The sequence below is a fragment of the Stigmatopora argus genome, chromosome 4 (genome assembly GCF_051989625.1).
Source record: "Stigmatopora argus isolate UIUO_Sarg chromosome 4, RoL_Sarg_1.0, whole genome shotgun sequence".
NCBI lineage: Eukaryota > Metazoa > Chordata > Actinopteri > Syngnathiformes > Syngnathidae > Stigmatopora > Stigmatopora argus.
The window spans coordinates 19,427,144-19,444,905 of NC_135390.1; the positions used below are offsets into that span (position 1 = coordinate 19,427,144).

Below are 17,762 nucleotides of genomic sequence, written 5' to 3' on the forward strand. Positions count from 1 at the left end.
TAAGATATATATTTTTAAATGAACTTGGATTACGATGCAGACACTATAAAATAAGTTTAATCTAACCTTACACTGAACTTAATTCTAATTTTGTTTTACATTTTTATACCATTCTTCCAGCCGGGTTGGCTCTGTTTGCCCCGCCTCCAACCTGACTTGCAGTATCGATGGGGTGTTTGCTGTTGTATTCCCTTCAAAATATTCCGAAAATGATGCACACAAATGTCCTCACAATAGGATAACACATGACCACTTGCCAACGAGAAGTAGTCTTGAATTAGCGATCGCTCCACAAACGGGAGCTAACAGGCTAAGGGGAAAAAAACACTGAAAAAATGCAACGCTCCACCCAGTGCTCGCAGAGACATTACAAAGAGGAAGTTGCGAGCAGAGACATTACAAAGAGGGAGTTGCGAGCCAGTGCCCCTAATGTTCTTATGAGCAGCCAACAAGAAGTAATATATACTCGTAGCGATCGCGCCGCCATTCGCGCTGAGTGACGGAAAAAACACTGAAAAAAATGCAACGCTCCGCCCAGTGCTCGTAGATATCTGTTATACACGAAAGAGATGCAGCAAAAAAGACAGTGCACTATAATGATAACTTACACTAAACTTAATTCTAATTTTGTATTTGAATTTGATCCTAAAACAGAAAGTCAGCACTCATGATTTACTTTCCTGGGCCACACAAAATGATGCGGCGGGCCAGATTTGGCCCCCGGGCCGCCAATTTGACACGTGCTCTAAATGAAAGATACTGTTTATTTTGTTCTTGAATTCCTAGACATCAAAATAAATTTTGTTTAGCGTTTTATCTGTTTATATTGTCTCTATTTTGAAAAAAATGACCGTATCGGCCATATTGTCTTGCGTTATGGCGTTTGGTCTTTGTCACCTTGCAATTCCTTGCACGTAAAGTCTTATTTAAGCGCATATAAGCCATACCCTTGATTCAGTCGTCATTTTTTTCAGCGACAAATACGGCGTATATGCGAGAAAGCACGGTAGCTGAAATATAATTTTCTCCAAATACAACTTATTCTAACAGAAGGTTTATTTTGAACAAGTACTACTTTCTTTTGGTCCAACTGCAAGTAACTTTTACACCAAAGTCACCTCTGAATTAAACATGGGTGCTAAGGATTATAACGTCTATTGCGCAAAAAAAAAAAAACCCATATGACAGCCGCATGTGGCTTCACACAGTTTGGTGCTGCGCCTCCGTTTTGCTTGGGGAAGCAGAAATTGGCGATAGGATGGAAAGGGTGGGAGCTGGATATGGATGGCTGGATGAGGAAACGGGAATCAGGGTGGGAGGGGTTAATGCAGAAGAACTCAGTGGAGGAGGAAGGATGGGAGGTGGCGGGGGGGGACAATAAGAGGGCTGAGTGGTTCTAGTAAATATTTATATTGCATTATGATACGAGCAAGAGTGAAAGAGAGAGTAGAGGCAGTGAAAAGAAAAGGGGGGGACGTGTGGGGGGGTTCGGATAGATCCTCCATCCCTTTATTAATTTTATTTGGCTCCGCTAAGTTTAGCATTCAACACGTGTCGCCAGTGATGGCGGGAGGAGGGGACTGTGGAGAGAGGAAAGGGGAGAGATTGAGAGAGACGTAGAGAGAGAGAGAGAAAGAGAGAGAGAGGTTGACGGTTGCTAGGTGACGGGGCGCATATACTGAATTTTAACCAAAGAACAGGCAAAGAGGGAGAGAGAGTGTGTGAAGGGAGAGAGAGGGAGGACGAGAGAGAGAGAGAGAGAGGGAAAGGGGAGAAAGAGAGAGAGAGAGAGAGCGAGGGGGGAGAGAGAGAGAACGCTGGATACATGTAGAACATATATGTATGTTTAGAGTGATATTTTCCCGGCGTTTCTCTGCGTGGGGGTGAGTGTGGCTGTGAGTGTGTGTGTGTGAGCGAGTGTGTGAAGAGCCAGGGGGGGCACGCGCGCTCACACACACACACGCGCAAAAACGGATACCTCAAAACGGAAGGATGTGAAAAAGGATGGAGGGACGCAGGGAAAGAGGGGGGAAAGGCTGGTGAAAAACAGTAAGTGCATTTCTTTTAATGCTCTTTGCAATGTTGGATTAATTACGGTGATGAGGTGGGGTGCTAGAGGGGGGTCCAAACGGGGGGGCGGGCGGCCAGATGTTGGTATGTTTGGGTATCCGTCAGAGAGGGACGGACGGCCGGTGTTGGGGAAGTGCAAGCGGCTGGCTGGCGCGCCGGAGCTTTGACCCTTCTGTCATTGGTGCGCCTTGGAAACTCACTAGCCGCATGTTGCATCTGGTAGTCGCACGTTTAGAGTGGAACCCCTTTTTTTTGGGGAGGGGGTGTGTTAGATGAGGGGGTTTTTTATCCGTAAGGAATTTCATTCTAGGGAGTTTGTGCTCTGTTGTTAAGTCTTAAAAGACCGGCGCGCCGCCGCACCGCTGCAGATACACGATCATATCTGTTGATGCTCATTTTCTCGCCGCCTGTCCGCATGTGCGCACGATGGCTCACTGTCAGCGCGTGCCGCAAGATTTCCCGCTTCGTCCCGCTGATATTCGGCGGAATGTTCGGGGCAGGGAGGGAAGAAAACGCCGGAAGCCCGACTCAAAACACTCTGGCATCAAACCGATACGTCGGCGTGTTTGAGGCGTTTAATTCATTCCCGTGTGTGAGTGGAGGGAGTTTGTCAGTATGTTTCTTACACAACTTTAGGATGGTGGTACGTCACCCAACTCACCGCCGCCATCATCGTTGTCACGAGCTCTAGGATGCTTTCAAAAATTTCTGGCGACCACCAAGACTGAAGATCATGTTGTTGACCATAATAAAGCAGTCTTGTGATTCCGATTTGCTGCAGTGATTGGAAGCTTATCACTAACTAAAACTTACTGTGTTTGCCAACACATTGACTAGAAATGAATGCATGACTGTGTGTGTGTTGTTGGCTACCCTATTAGCTGATATCCATTTCAATCAGCTCCTTTGCACCCACAGGTGACCGCGCTCATCATCTACACGCAGGCGCACTGCAGTAGTGAAACGCTGGTGGCGCCGGCCGCAAAGTGGCGCTTTCGGAGTGGGATCAGACCACGTACAGTTGCCCAGAGAGACCGTGCGTGGTGGGAGCTTTGCGGGCGGGATGGGCAGTAGAGAGCAGAGGTGATGGGAGAGACAGGAGGTGTGGAGGCAGGGATGACGGAAGGTGCGAGCGAGGAGGAGGCTTTACGGGGAGGGGGGAGTCGGGGGAGGCATTTGTAAAGGCAGCGGAATTGAAGAGGGTAAAAGGAGGGATGATGGGAATTTACAATGAAGGCCTTAGGACAAGGGTGTCAGACTCGGGTTGGTTCGCGGGCCGCTTTAACGTCAACTTCATTTCACGTGGGCCGGACTATTTATTTTGTATTATTATTATTTTTTATAAATAGATTAAAAGAACTGGATTAAAAGCCCTGAATATTTCGTTTGATATAGATCTAAAACAATGTTTATTTTAGCTTTTTTAAATACATTTTTAGATTTTACAAAATGATTTTTGAACTAAAAACACATCTATACTCTTCCTTTTAATTTGTTTCTGAAACAGAAAGTCAGCACTCATGATTTACTTTCCCGGGCCACACAAAATGATGTGGCGGGCCAGATTTGGCCCCCGGGCCGCCACTTTGACACATGTGCCTTAGGAGAAAAGTTGAGTGACGCTTAGGAGAAAGGGAGCAATTTTACAAGAGAAATGGAGTTGCAATGTCATTGGAAAAATGTGGTGGGAGCATGGGAATAAAGGCAGATTTTTATGAGAACTGTTACCCAAACAGGTAGCAGTTTTTTGGGGTTTTTTTGTGGGTGTTCGGCCAGATCTTGAATTTTTTGCTGCGGTGCTTTGAAATATGGATGCCTAATAGTTATTGTTGTCGCTTTTTGATATATGGTCTTGTCATAAAAGCAAAAAAACTTTATAGTTTTCTTGCAATGCAGTGACAATAGCGGTTGGTGGCGCTAACAATGTGCTTGGATTGGATTGGATTGGATAACTTTATTCATCCCGTATTCGGGAAATTTCGTTGTCACAGTAGCAAGAGGGTGAGGATGCAGAAATAGGAAAGGCATTTTAGACATAAATAGATAGGTATGAAGTAAGTTAATAAATAAATACATGAATAAATATATAAATAAATAAGCGTGTTGCTGAAATATATATATATATATATATATATATATATATATATATATATATATATATATATATATATATATACACACACATACACATACATAAATATAAGCACATATATACATACATACACATAGATGTACTACATGCATGCATACGGTAGGTCTTAACACTCAGCCATTTGTTTTGTTAAAGAGCCTGACAGCTGAGTTTTTTTCTTTGCAGAGTTATATAGTGGGAATCCGTGTGTAAACAATACAACACTGTGAAAAGCTATTTTCTTATGATGAAGGATTTTTTTCAGGCTTTTGGACTAATTCATTGTATTTAGCATCTTTTCAAACATTTTTGTCTGAGGGCCGCTTGCAGAAAGATAAAACATGAAATCCTCCCACTTTCATTTGTTACAAGGGGCATCAAAATCTGGTAAATCGCTATCATAGATGTTCACTCCATTTTGACTTTGTGACTTTCATGCTTAAAAGCGCCACCCCACCTCCCTCCACATTCTTGGTTTGTGTGATGTAACATTGGAGCATCCTCTTCCCGCAAAACCTCCCATGTACCACCAGTGATTTTCAAAACACCACTAATTAAGGTAAAGCTCATTGCATACAACATCAATTAGTCTTTAACGAGATCGGAGGTCAGTGCTTTTGTGCAATTACAGTATAACAGAAAGAGCCCCACCCCTAATACAAGTGTTCTTCTCCGTGTTGAAAGTTGTGTTGATGAGGCGGTTATATATTCACTTTGTTCTGAAGCGCTGTTTGACAGCCTTCGCAGATGTTATCAGGACATTAAACGGGCCAGCTATCAGTTGCTAACGCTTCCATTGGATTGCCTCAGACAGGGCAAACTCCACAGATGGTGCACGCCATTTATTATTATTACAAGCTTCAGTTCAATTCCCTCACCAGGAATATGCCAACTTTATGAGGTGTCAGCTATTATTTAACAGTACAGTGGTACCTCGAGATACGAGCTTAATTCGTTCCGGGACTGAGCTCATATGTCGATATTCTCGTAACTCGAACGAACGTTTCCCATTGAAATGAACTAAAAACGAATTAATTTGTTCCAACCCTCTGAAAAAACACCAAAAATAGGATATTGGATTGGAAAAAATGTTTTATTTCTTCTAATTCCCCATCTATTAACAAAGTAACACATAACTAGTGGTTTAATATTATTAAAATGTGTTTAATAGTACTAAAATTATATGGATTTCAAAGGGGGGAAAGAGAGAGAAGGACAGAGGGGGGAGGCTGGGGTGGGGGGCGCTTTTTGCATGGCAACACGCTCGTTTAATAACATAAACAAATTTAAATGAACTTGGATTACGATGCAGACACACAAAAAATAGGTTTAATCTAACCTTACACTAAACTTAATTCTAATTTTGTATTTAAGTTTGATACCGAGCGGGTTAGCTGAATTTGCCCCGCCTCCACCCTGACTTCCACTATCAATGGGCTGTTTGTTTTTGTATTCCCTTCAAAATATTCCGAAAATGATGCACACATGTCCTCACAATAGGATAACGCACGACCACTTGCCAACGAAGAAGTAATATATACTCGTACTAGTGATTGCTACGCCATTCGCGCTGAGTGACGGAAAAAAACACTGAAAAAAATGCAACACTCCGCCCAGTGCTCGTAGATATCTGTTATACAGGAAAGAGATGCATCAAAAAAGACAAGGCACTAAAATGATAAACAGCCTCTCATGTCTTGGCCACCTGGCTTTCTCGTATCTCAATTTTTTTCTCGTATCTAGAGATAATTATTTTGCTCGAAATTTTACTCGTATATCGAAATGCTCATATGTCGGGGTGCTCGTATGTCGAGGTACCACTATACAAAAGATACACTTTTGAGAAAGAAGGGGGCTTGGGTGTAAAGCGACAGTCTTAATATCCGTCCGTTTGTCATAAAGCTTTGGCTTGCTGCAAATATTGAGCTCAAGCTCTTAAATATTGACGCAATTGGGTGATAGTTCCAGTTTAGCGACTTTATATCCAGCTCATTCATTTGTGGCAAAATTATTTCATTTTTATTTTGACATGTTTATTAACCACCTGGCAATTGCTACTGGTCTCTGAGGCCATCATGTGAAATGATAATCAACAAATAATGGCATAAACTAGTTTTAAGGCAGTAAGTATGAGGCATAATATATTATAATAACTACATTATAGCATTAAAGCGAATGTAGTCGTTGTAGGACAAATGTGGAACAGCTGTGACATAAACTTTAAATTGCATATACGAACATTAATGCACATACTATGTTAACACACGTAATGTATAGGTATGCAACAACAACAGTCTCAACATACACTATAACTCATTGTTAGTGCTGCATTGTTATTAAGGATAAATGATTACTCCTTGACTGGAAATTATGACAATGACTGATGACACGTGTCTAATAGGGAAAGCACAAATAAATGGCGGTTTATACAGCTAGTGGCAGGTTGGCTTCAATTTAGGATTGAGAAATGAATCGTTAACTATAAATGGAGGGTTTGAAAATTAAGAATATCTTCCGGTGATGGCTTCCAAATGGCTTGGGTCGACTAAAAAGCTGGTTTCCCAATTCTTTTTTAATGTGTGGGTGTGTTTGTGGTGAATTCAATTTACATCTTGTCTTTCTAAATCCAATTTTTGCTTGTGAGACAAAGATAAAAGTTGGCCAAGTGACCCCATATATCTTGGAAGACGAATAAGTCTATAAGGGTGTTCGAATTTTGGGGCCGAACCACATCACAAATAATAAACTATTGTATATCTGAAAATTCAAGATTAGCAAAACAAAGTCAGTGCGTCTCAGATGCACTAAAGTCATTGAGCTTCTGCTAATTAGATGTTAAAGTGACATATGAGCGTATCTGACGGTGACAAGTGGATGAGATAAACAAAACTAATTTCCTTTGAAGCGGTGGTAACCAGGAGCCAATTGTGTAGCTCACTGTACTACAACCACTGTCATTCTTTGAGAGTGAAATGATGGGAAAGAAGTAGAGGATGGTGGAGAACCAGGAGTGAAACTTTCTGTCAATCTATGGGAGGAGGATACCAATTTCTGCAATTAATATTTTTTGTCTTGTTTGGTTTTTCCAATAATTCACTTTTTGAATCTATTTAAAAAGGGATTTATTGAGATTGATCAATTTAGAATGACACCATTGGGTTAAATTTTCCATATCATAGTAAGTGATAAATATGAGATTTTATACACATGTATCATGTAGGCCAAATGTGTCAAAGTGGCAGCCCAGGGGGCCAAATCTGGCCCGCGGCATCATTTTGTGTGGCCCGGGAAAGTAAATCACGAGTGGCGACTTTCTGTTTTAGGATCAAATTAAAATGAAGAGTATAGATGTATATTACATTTCCTGATTTTCCTCCTTTAAAATCAATAATTGTAATTTTAATCCATTTTTCTGTGTTTTTAGTTCAAAAATCATTTTGTAAAATCAAAAAATATATTAAAAAAGCTAAAATAAACATTGTTTTAGATCTATAAAAAAACTGAATATTCAGGGTTTTTAATCCAGTTCTTTTAATCCATTTATAAAAAAAAATATCTAAATATTATATCTAAAATGGTCCGGCCCACATGAAAACGAGTTGACGTTAACGCGGCCCGCGAACCAACCTGAGTCTGACACCCCTGATGTAGGCCAAATTGAGCAGAATCTATTGCAAAAGTGCCATTTATTTTAAATCTCTCTTTATTCATCTACATATACCAGACACAGTGAAAGCTGAACAAATAATTGATCCTCTAATTGGTGGTAGAATGCTCAATAAACCTTGTTATCCACCTGTTGCCATTTATACCACATAATAATATAATGCATTGCCTTTAAGGTAATTTGTGAATACATTCAGACAAGAAATTCATTATTGTGGTGTGTATTATTTTTGTACCAATGGGTGAATCAGCTAAATTAAAGCTGATATAGGCTAACAAAAAAAAAGACCAAAACAAACCAGTTTCCCTAATATATACAAACAATGTCCGCTAGCATATGTTAAGCACACTGAAACCCCTGAACATTATAAGCATTAGTGAAGATGAATGAACAGTTTTTCAATGTCTTAGTCTGCCACTTCCATCCTTGTTGTTTCTGCTATTGATCTTTCTTTTCAGAAAGCCAGGTTAATTACTCATAATGAGCCAACCCATGTGAGTGAAGGAATATAAAAAGCATCTGCCATGTGTGAGCAACATCAGCAAAGTTAGCATCAAAGTAGCAGCTGTCAAGTGACACCCTGCTAACCACCATGTATGATGCCATGCTGAAATATCCTCGAAATAATCTCTCTTTTCTTTCATTCTTTCCAACTCAGCTGTCATCTCCATCATTCACCAGTTCAGCATCAGCACCAGACCATCCTCCATGACGGCGTCTCAACCTCTATCACCCGCACCCATGTCCCCCCGTGTCTCCATCCCAACAAAATTCATAATATCGCTTCCTAAGGCTGCACTACGTCTGGTCCTGAATCGCATCTTCAATTATGAATTGCATTTAAAATTTGTCATTTCTTCTGTTCCCATCTAGGTTTCTATCTAATTGAAATGCTAACGATGTGTATCAGACGTTTTCTCCCGTGACCGGACGTTTCGTCGAAAGACGTTTCGTCCCCGGACGTTTGGTCGACCGGACATTTGGTCGACCGGACGTTTAGTAGAACAGATGTTTAGAAGAACAGACGTTTGGTCGAATGGACGTTTGGTCGCCGGGTTCGCTCGCTGTCAAATTATGACAGAGAGTTTACTGTTGATATTTTGATATTACATCTTTAGATATTAAACTCACTCTCTCTCTCATGATTATAATTTTGAGAGCTGGTTTCAACAGTAACAACCCGGTGCCCAAACGTCCGTTCGACCAAACGTCCGTTCGACCAAACGTCCGTTCGACCAAACGTCCGCTCGACCAAACGTCCGTTCGACCAAACGTCCGCTCGACCAAACGTCCGTTCGACCAAACGTCCGTTCGACCAAGCGTCCGTTCGACCAAGCGTCCGTACGACCAAGCGTCCGTTCGACCAAGCGTCCGTTCGACCAAGCGTCCGGTCGACCAAGCGTCCGGTCGACCAAGCGTCCGGTCGACCAAGCGTCCGGTCGACCAAACGTCCGGTCGACCAAACGTCCGGTCGACCAAACGTCCGGTCGACCAAACGTCCAAGTACTTTTTCCCCGATTACAATACGGAGCAATGGAAAACAGTACAGTAGATATAAAAGATAAATGCATGCCTGTTAGCAGGTGCTTTAAAATGAGAGTCAGCAGACTTACCACTTTTTAAGAGCCTCAGTACAGTATGATTTTGCGGATATTGTGGGTGAACACATCTGTCTAGGCAATGTCTCGGGGTCACATGCTGTTGGTGCAAAAAGACAAAGAAGGATTGACTAATAGAAAGGAAACATCGGTCACAACGTTACACAATTGGTAAATATTTATCAAGAAATACTACTAGCACACAGTCTCGAGGCCAACGAGACGTGACATTGTCGGTGTACTTCTCATACTAGGCGTCATGACCCCCCTCCGAGCTAGAAAATGTAGGCCACAACACTCAACGATTCTCCATGACATGTCTGTCAACCTAGAATTGGGCTGAAATCGTGTTGTCCGAGGCGGCCATAAGACAAGTCTGACGGGTGTGAAAAATTGGTGGCGTCAAGTCAGTTATGCCTCTTCAGAACCAGTCGAAATTCCCACACAGACAGCTAGTCTAACATATTTTAAGTAGTTCAGATCACAGCGAAGGCAGACAGCGACAATGCTAAAAGTGCAATTTGTCCTTTAGTTTCTCGCAAGTGCCAATTCTAGAACATGTCGTTTTGTTCATTGCTGTTCATGTATTGTGAATGGATCACGAAAAAAAATGGTCCTTCACGCATACAATAAATACATGAAAATAACACTATGGTAGTGGTTATAAAACTAACCATGATGCATTTGTGAAGGTGTGCTTGTAATATTACAACACCTGTATTTGATGGTAACCGGATATTTCGTCGACGGACAGTTCGTCGCCGGACACTTTGTCCCCGGACAGTTCGTCGAACGGACGCTTCGTCGCCGGACATTTCGTCGACGGACATTTCGTTGCCGGACAATTTTCGTTTTATTTATTGCCTTTTATTTTATTGTCAATGTTCCTTTAAAAAATCTGAAGTACAAACTCTCTCTCATGATTATAATTTTGAGAGAGAGATTACCTGGTTGATAATAATTATTTATGCAACAAAACAATCGTTCGCAAGGTTGAGGTTAGGTTAACCCTCACCCCTAACCCTAATCCTAACCACTAACCTTAACCACTATCCCTTAACCCAGGGGTGTCAAACTCATTTTTTGTCGCAGGCCACATGGTAGTTTCGATTACATCCAAAGGGCCGTTATGTCTTCCAACTAGGCTTCCATAATTAATCGATTAATAAATTGACAGCTTTCTCGATCGTGCAAATCGATAGATCATTTTTGGACATTCAAATTAGTACACATTTTTGCAATTATTGATTTAAAATGAGGAAACACAGGAAATCATCTACAATCTTCATTTGAATTTCATCATAAAACAGAAAGTTGGCACTCGTCATTTACTTTCTCGGGCCACACAAAATGATGGGGCGGGCCAGATTTGGCCCCCGGGCCACCACTTTGACACAGGTGCTCTAACCCTAATTTTAACCACTAACCTTGCAAATTGTCCGTCGACAAAATGTCCGGCGACGAAACGCCGGCGACGAAATGTCCGGTCGACGAAATGTCCGGTCACGGTATTTGATGTAACTCGATTCTACAGGTGACCACATTGTGAGCCAGTTGTTAAGCAAAATCCAGAGGATGTTGTCTGACTCTTTAATATCACATGAAAAAAATGGGTTGAGCGAGAGCTAAGGGCTAACCCTCTGGAGCAGCCCCGGGCTCACGACAGGACCGGCCAAAGCCCAACAGGGGCTGACTCGGAACTCATTCAAACGTTTAAAGAATGACAGGGAGTCATGTAATGAGTAATGTAATGGAGACAGGCAGAAAGGAAGAGGACAGGCTAGGGGAGAGACAGAAATGGACACACCAACACACAGACGGTCTCCACACAAACAGAGTTCACAAACCTGAGCAAAAGCCCATTGCCTGTTTTGGGAATAACAGTCTGAAGGAAGCTTGCAGGCACACATGCAATATACAGTCTCAGACACACAGGTGCGCACACACTCAAATAACACTGCGGAGACCCATGGGCATACAGTCAACACATGTGCAGGCATACAGAAAGCACAGTAATAACTAGGGTTGGGCAAAAAGACAAAGGCAATTACATGGGTACTCGGACGTTTCGTCGAAAGACTTTTGGTCCCCGGATGTTTGGTCGACCGGACGTTTGGTCGACCGGACGTTTGGTCGAACGGACGTTTGTTACTGTTGAAATCAGCTCTCAAAAGTATAATCATGAGAGAGAGAGAAATTGAGTTTAATATCTAAATATCAACAGTAAACTCTCTGTCATAATTTGACAGTGAGCGAACCCGGCGACCAAATGTCCGTTCTACCAAACGTCTGTTCTACCAAACGTCTGTTCTACCAAACGTCCGGGGACCAAACGCCCGGGAACCAAACGTCTTTCGACGAGGCGTCCGGTCACGAATTACATGTACTACCATATGATTTTGATTCTGGCGGTCCGGAGACGCGAGTGGTTAGCGCGTCGGCCTCACAGCTCTGAGGTCCTGGGTTCAAATCCAGGTCGGTCCACCTGTGTGGAGTTTGCCCCTAGGTATGATTGTGCGCGTGAATGGTTATTTTTCTTCCTGTGGCCTGCGATTGGCTGGCCACCAATTCAGGGTGTCCCCTGCCTCTGGCCGGGAGTTAGCTGGGATAAGCTCCAGCACCCTCCACGACCCTAATGAGGATAAAGCGGTTCAGAAAATGAGAAGAGATTTTGATTCTTTTCTGGTAGTTTTAACAAAGCTGCCATAAAAACACAAGATAAGAGAATTTATTGAACTAGTTAAATAATGCAAATTAAGCTAATTCTGCTTTTATTGTATTGTATTGGTTCAAATATTAAGAAATAAACTAGTGGCTGTTGAAAAAAAATACAAATTTTGTATTTTATTGGATTGGATAACCTTTGAACAGTATTTGTAATTTTTATTTAACAACTCAACTCGTGTGAAATAAACAGTTTGAAAAACATCAAAGTTGAACTCTTTTTGAACGACTGTTAGTTTTGTCAAATTACTTTGCATGTCCACCCCGTTTGGTCGCTTAAATACCGTATTTTCACGACTATAAGGCGCACATAAGTCTTAAATTTTCTCCAAAATAGACAGGGCGCCTTATATATGGACCAATATTAAAATTGTTATCACGATAAAATAAAATAAATCAGTCGATAGGGTACACCATCCTCTACACCCAGCATGACGACGAACGCACTAATTTGGTGCTCACCGTCATTTCGGCTGTATGTTGGGACCCGGTGTTTTGGAAGACTCATTTGGACAACTGTTCAATTCGGACACAGAAAATGAGGACTTTGATGGATTTGTGGGTGATAATGACGCGAGTACATTGTAAAATGGCTAAATAAAGTACAACCAAACTCAGTTTTGCTTCCGTTGCCTTTTTAAAAACGTGTTTTTAGCGTGTGTTCGTATGTTTAAGCTGGTGTATGTTTTGCCATGCCTGGCTGCGTCTTTAAAAACGGTGCGTCCTGTGTGTGTTTAAAATACAGAAATAGCACTCGTTACTGACACTGCGGCTAAAAATACGTTGCGCTGTATAGTCGTGAAAATACGGTACTTCATCAAGATCAACCTTTGCCTTTTGTGTGGTCTGCAATCGCAATCTTAAAACCACCCTGCCTAAAATAACAATATATTTCTGAAGCATAAGATTTTATGTTAACTTTTATGCAAACATCTCAGCTCATAATAAGCAAGTGTTTAGAAACACAGAATGCTTAGCATCACAGTGTTTCATGGCAGTCGGTCACCGTGATAGAAGTGACAGCGTAAGTGGTGATTAAAAAGAGGAAATTGAGGGGCATTTATAAATGTACGTGGGCTCGTGTCATCCCGAGGGGGCGGGGCTGCGGTGTCAAGACTCCCAGGGATCCCCGTCGTCCTTGTCTTGAAAGAAAACCGGGTGACGTGCAGCCTTCCTTGTGGCCTTTGTGCTAAAGTGACTGTACCGGATTAACCTGGCACCGGGTGCAAAGTTCCCTTAATTCCTTATCATTTAAAAATAGCTTGGCACTTTTCTCCTTTCAAGTTGGAATGTGTTATTCCGGTATGAACAGGTGCAGCTTTTGCAGCTTTCGCACATGCAAATACGAGCGTGTGCATGGAAATGGGATTTTCAACCATGTGTTTTCAGTCTACAGTCGATGCGTTAGAAGAAGATAACACGAGCCCTGTGATGAAGACAGCTTTGTGTTTCCTGTATTTGTTTGAATGAAATTCATCCTGCTTGTGAAAAACAGCAGCCTTTTTCTAACCCCCTTCTGTTTTTTGGCAAGATAAAGAATGAGGTACAATATGCTTTCAATGCAGGTAGCCTGACTCAGGTTTTGGTCTCAGTTCAAGTTTCATTCATCATTTTTAGCTTCTTTTTTTTTCCTAAAGTGAAAGCTTCATTTGCTCCTCTAATATGCGATTCCGGGTGATTGCACCTCTCATTCATAAAAACAGTAATTTAAAACTATTTTTCTGGATAAAAGCCAGAAATAGTCTGGGCTGTGCTTTCTGAAAGGTTTGGGATTTTTTGATTGTGGAGTGAAATGGAAATCATTTATTCTCGGTAAAATGGGACTTTTATCAACTCATTCACTGGCAAAGACATATTTATTTTTTTCGAAACTCTTCTCAGTTGTATGTTAGTTAATTTTCACTTTTACTCATTAAGTGACATGGCTATGGAAAGGCATGATGGGTGCAATATTTGAAAATTACGAATATTTTAGAACAATGGAGAAAATACTGCTTATACAAAAAAAATTACATCACATTTTTTCAACGTCATTTATACTGGTGCACACAGGCACATATGATAATGAGAATTAATGATGTCACAGAAAAGTGCAGGCAATCTTGTATTTGATTGGCTAAAATAGTACTAGCATTGATAACATTTCTGTCACTTCCAGGAAATATTAGCTTTTATCCATCTTTTTATACACTACAGTGGTACCTCAACATACGAGCATCCTGACATACGAGCATTTCGAGATACGAGTAAAATTTCGAGCAAATAATTATCTCTAGATTCGAGAAAAATTTCGAGATACGAGAAAGCCAGAGGTGGCCATGAGAGGCTGTTTATCATTGTAGCGCACTGTCTTTTTTGCCGCATCTTTTTCGTGTATAACAGATATCTACGAGCACTGGGCGGAGCGTTACATTTTTTTCAGTGTTTTTTTTCCGTCACTCAGCGCGAATGCCAGAGCGATCGCTAATACGAGGAGTATAGTACATTACTTCTCGTTGGCTGCTCATAAGAACATGAGGGCACTGGCTCGCAACTCCCTCTTTGTAATGTCTATGGTCGCAACTCTCTCTTTGTAATGTCTCTGCGAGCACTGGGCGGAGCGTTGCATTTTTTTCAGTGTTTTTCCCCCATTAGCCTGTTAGCTCCTGTTGGCGGAGTGATCACTAATTCAAGACTACTTCTCCTTGGCAAGTGGCCGTGCGTTATCCTATTGGGAGGACATTTGTGTGCATCATTTTTGGAATATTTTGAAGGGAATACAACTGAGCGTGTCTGTATATATTAATCCAAGTTAAATTAAATTTGTTTGTTCGGTTACGAGTGCCTGTTTTTGGTGTTTTTTCAGAGGGTTGGAACAAATTAATTTGTTTTTAGTTCATTTCAATGGGAAACGTCCGCACAAGTTAGGAAAAGCTCGACATACAATCTCAGTCCCGGAACGGATTAAGCTCGTATGTAGAGGTACCACTGTACTATACACATGAGAAAATTGAATTTATTTTTCTTGTATGAAATGCTGGAATGCACATCATAATGATGTTCTGTCACTTCAACAAAACAGCCCTATGTTTTTCTATCAATTTATTTCAACATTTAAATGTCTGTAAAGAACAAACAGAATGACAATGAGGAAAAAATACGCCAGATAAATAATTTATAAGAATTCAGATAAGATTTTTTTTTCAATCACACTGTAGATGTGCCGAGTTAATCCCTTCACGCATTGCTGAACTAAGGTCATGTTGCTACGTGACATCATGCATGACAGTGCACTGTCCAGCCTTTGAAATAAGTGTTGCGACAAAACACAATTCAAGAGGTTCCACAGAATTGACTGTAACAGATGCTGGGGAGAATAAAAACCCGGGGGTCAGTGCACACGTTTTTGCATTTCACGGTGACATCAAGTATCAGAAGACGAATTGCTAGCTCTAGACCACCTGTGTCAAAGTGGCGGCCCGGGGGCCAAATCTGGCTCGCCGCATTATTTTTTGTGGCCCGGGAAAGTAAATCATGAGTGCCGACTTTCTGTTTTAGGATCAAATTAAAATGAAGAGTATAGATGTATATTAAATTTCCTGATTTTCCCCCTTTTAAATCAATAATTGTAATTTTTTCATCATTTTTTTCTGTGTTTCTAGTTCAAAAATCATTTTGTAAATCTAAAAATATATAAAAAAAGCAAAAATAAGCATTGTTTCAGAGCTATAAAAACTGAATATTCAGGGCTTTTAATCCAGTTCTTTTAATCCATTTATAAAAAAAAAAAATCAAAATATTATATCTAAAATGGTCCGGCCCACGTGAAATCAAGTTGACGTTAAAGCGGCCCGCGAACCAACCCGAGTCTGACACCCCTTGCTCTAGACTACATGTCTCAAACCGATTCCACCGAGGGCCACATTGGGTCCTGGTCTTTGTTCCAACCGATCCAGTGCCGACATTTTAACCAATCAGGTGTCTTCCAAAATAAGTAACACCTGACTTTAATGAACTGATTACACTTGCAAAAGGTATCCTCTTGCCGAGTTGGAATGAAAACCTGCACCCACTGCGGCCGTTTGAGGACCGGTTTGACACCCCTGCCGGTGTCACCAACATTGAATCTGCGGATCGCTTTCATGCCACGACTGCATTCCGATTGACTAAAGGGGAACAGATAAAGAGTTTGCCAATGTCTTCCTTTCAATCCGTCCACACAGATCCTCCGTTTCTTCACCGCACAACAAACATTGCGATATTAATCGTCCCCACAGCCACAAAATAGCATAACACTATCAGCTTCAGTTATTCCCCTCACTAACCTCTTGCCAACGTTGTCTCTTGGGGATCATACAAGTCCCAACAAAAGAGAATAAAACACCTTTTACTGGGCTCACTCCTTAACATCCTCTCACCTTCGCTGTCTTGTTTTTCGAGAGGAAAACGGATGCCTTAAGCATTAAAGGACAGTCGGGAGAAGTGTTTCTTAAACATTTGGTTATGTGCTGCGCTGAAACGGCGCTCCGAAGCGACTTTGCTACGAAAAAACGGATTTAATGCAGAATTGGTGCTTGGCCGTTGAAGTGTTCACTCCACCAAGGGAAGCACTTGCCATTTATCTCAGAAATTTGGTTTAATTTCACTTGTGCATTTGACACCGATTTCCAATGCAAAGCGAGCAGGATAACAGACGCCGGCGTTGTGTGTTTGTGCAAGTTCGCCTCCACGTGACCTTGCACAAAACCCCGATAGTCATCACTAAAGGTTTTCCGTGCGACTTTAATCTGTTTATCCGTGCAATCAGATTGTTCCTCATTACTATGCACAGCCGAGTTGTGCCATAGCGTGGGGCCTCCTGCATTTCTGTTCAAACACGTTTCACCTTACAGGTCCTGTTGGGCTGCTGCATCGGCTGCTCTTTTAATTAGTAACTGATTTAGATGGAGCTAGCTTATCCCGGTGTCTGGCCATTCGATGAAGAGGTTATCAAAAGCACTAGTGCAAGCAGTGGAGCTACAGTGAACATGTGCAAGATGACTTTAAAAAAATGAATTTACTGGTATTGTTGAAAATAGCTATAAATATATTAAAGAGTGTCATGTTTATATTTTTTGAGAGCCACAATCTGGTTTTCTTTGGAGCGTCATTCGGTCTGCCGATTGGGGCTGCCATTGTGATTTGACTAATGAGCAACACATCGATTGTCCAATTATTGGACTACTAGTTTGACAGTTAAGGAATTGTTTAAAAAAACATTGCTGACCCTCAATTTTCAGTATTACATACACGCATACATGCATGCACGCGCACACACACGCACACACATACATCATATACATACATATACATACATATACACATACATATACATATATATACACATATATATACACATACATATACATATATATACACATACATATATATACACATACATATACATATATATACATACATATACATATATACACATACATATATATACACATACATATACATATATACACATACATGTATATACACACATATATACACACATACATATACATACATATACATATATATATATATATATATATATATATATATA

General features: G+C 41.2%; 1 protein-coding gene across 1 annotated transcript in view; it reads left to right on the forward strand.

Annotated features, from left to right (window-relative positions):
• The first annotated feature begins 1,789 nt into the window (after positions 1-1,789).
• grin2db (glutamate receptor, ionotropic, N-methyl D-aspartate 2D, b) overlaps positions 1,790-17,762 on the forward strand; it is a 92,422-nt gene continuing 76,449 nt past the window's right edge. Inside the window, exon 1 of the mRNA XM_077598128.1 lies at positions 1,790-2,049. The gene's annotated coding sequence lies outside the window, so the exon portion shown is untranslated. The remainder of the gene's footprint in view (positions 2,050-17,762) is intronic.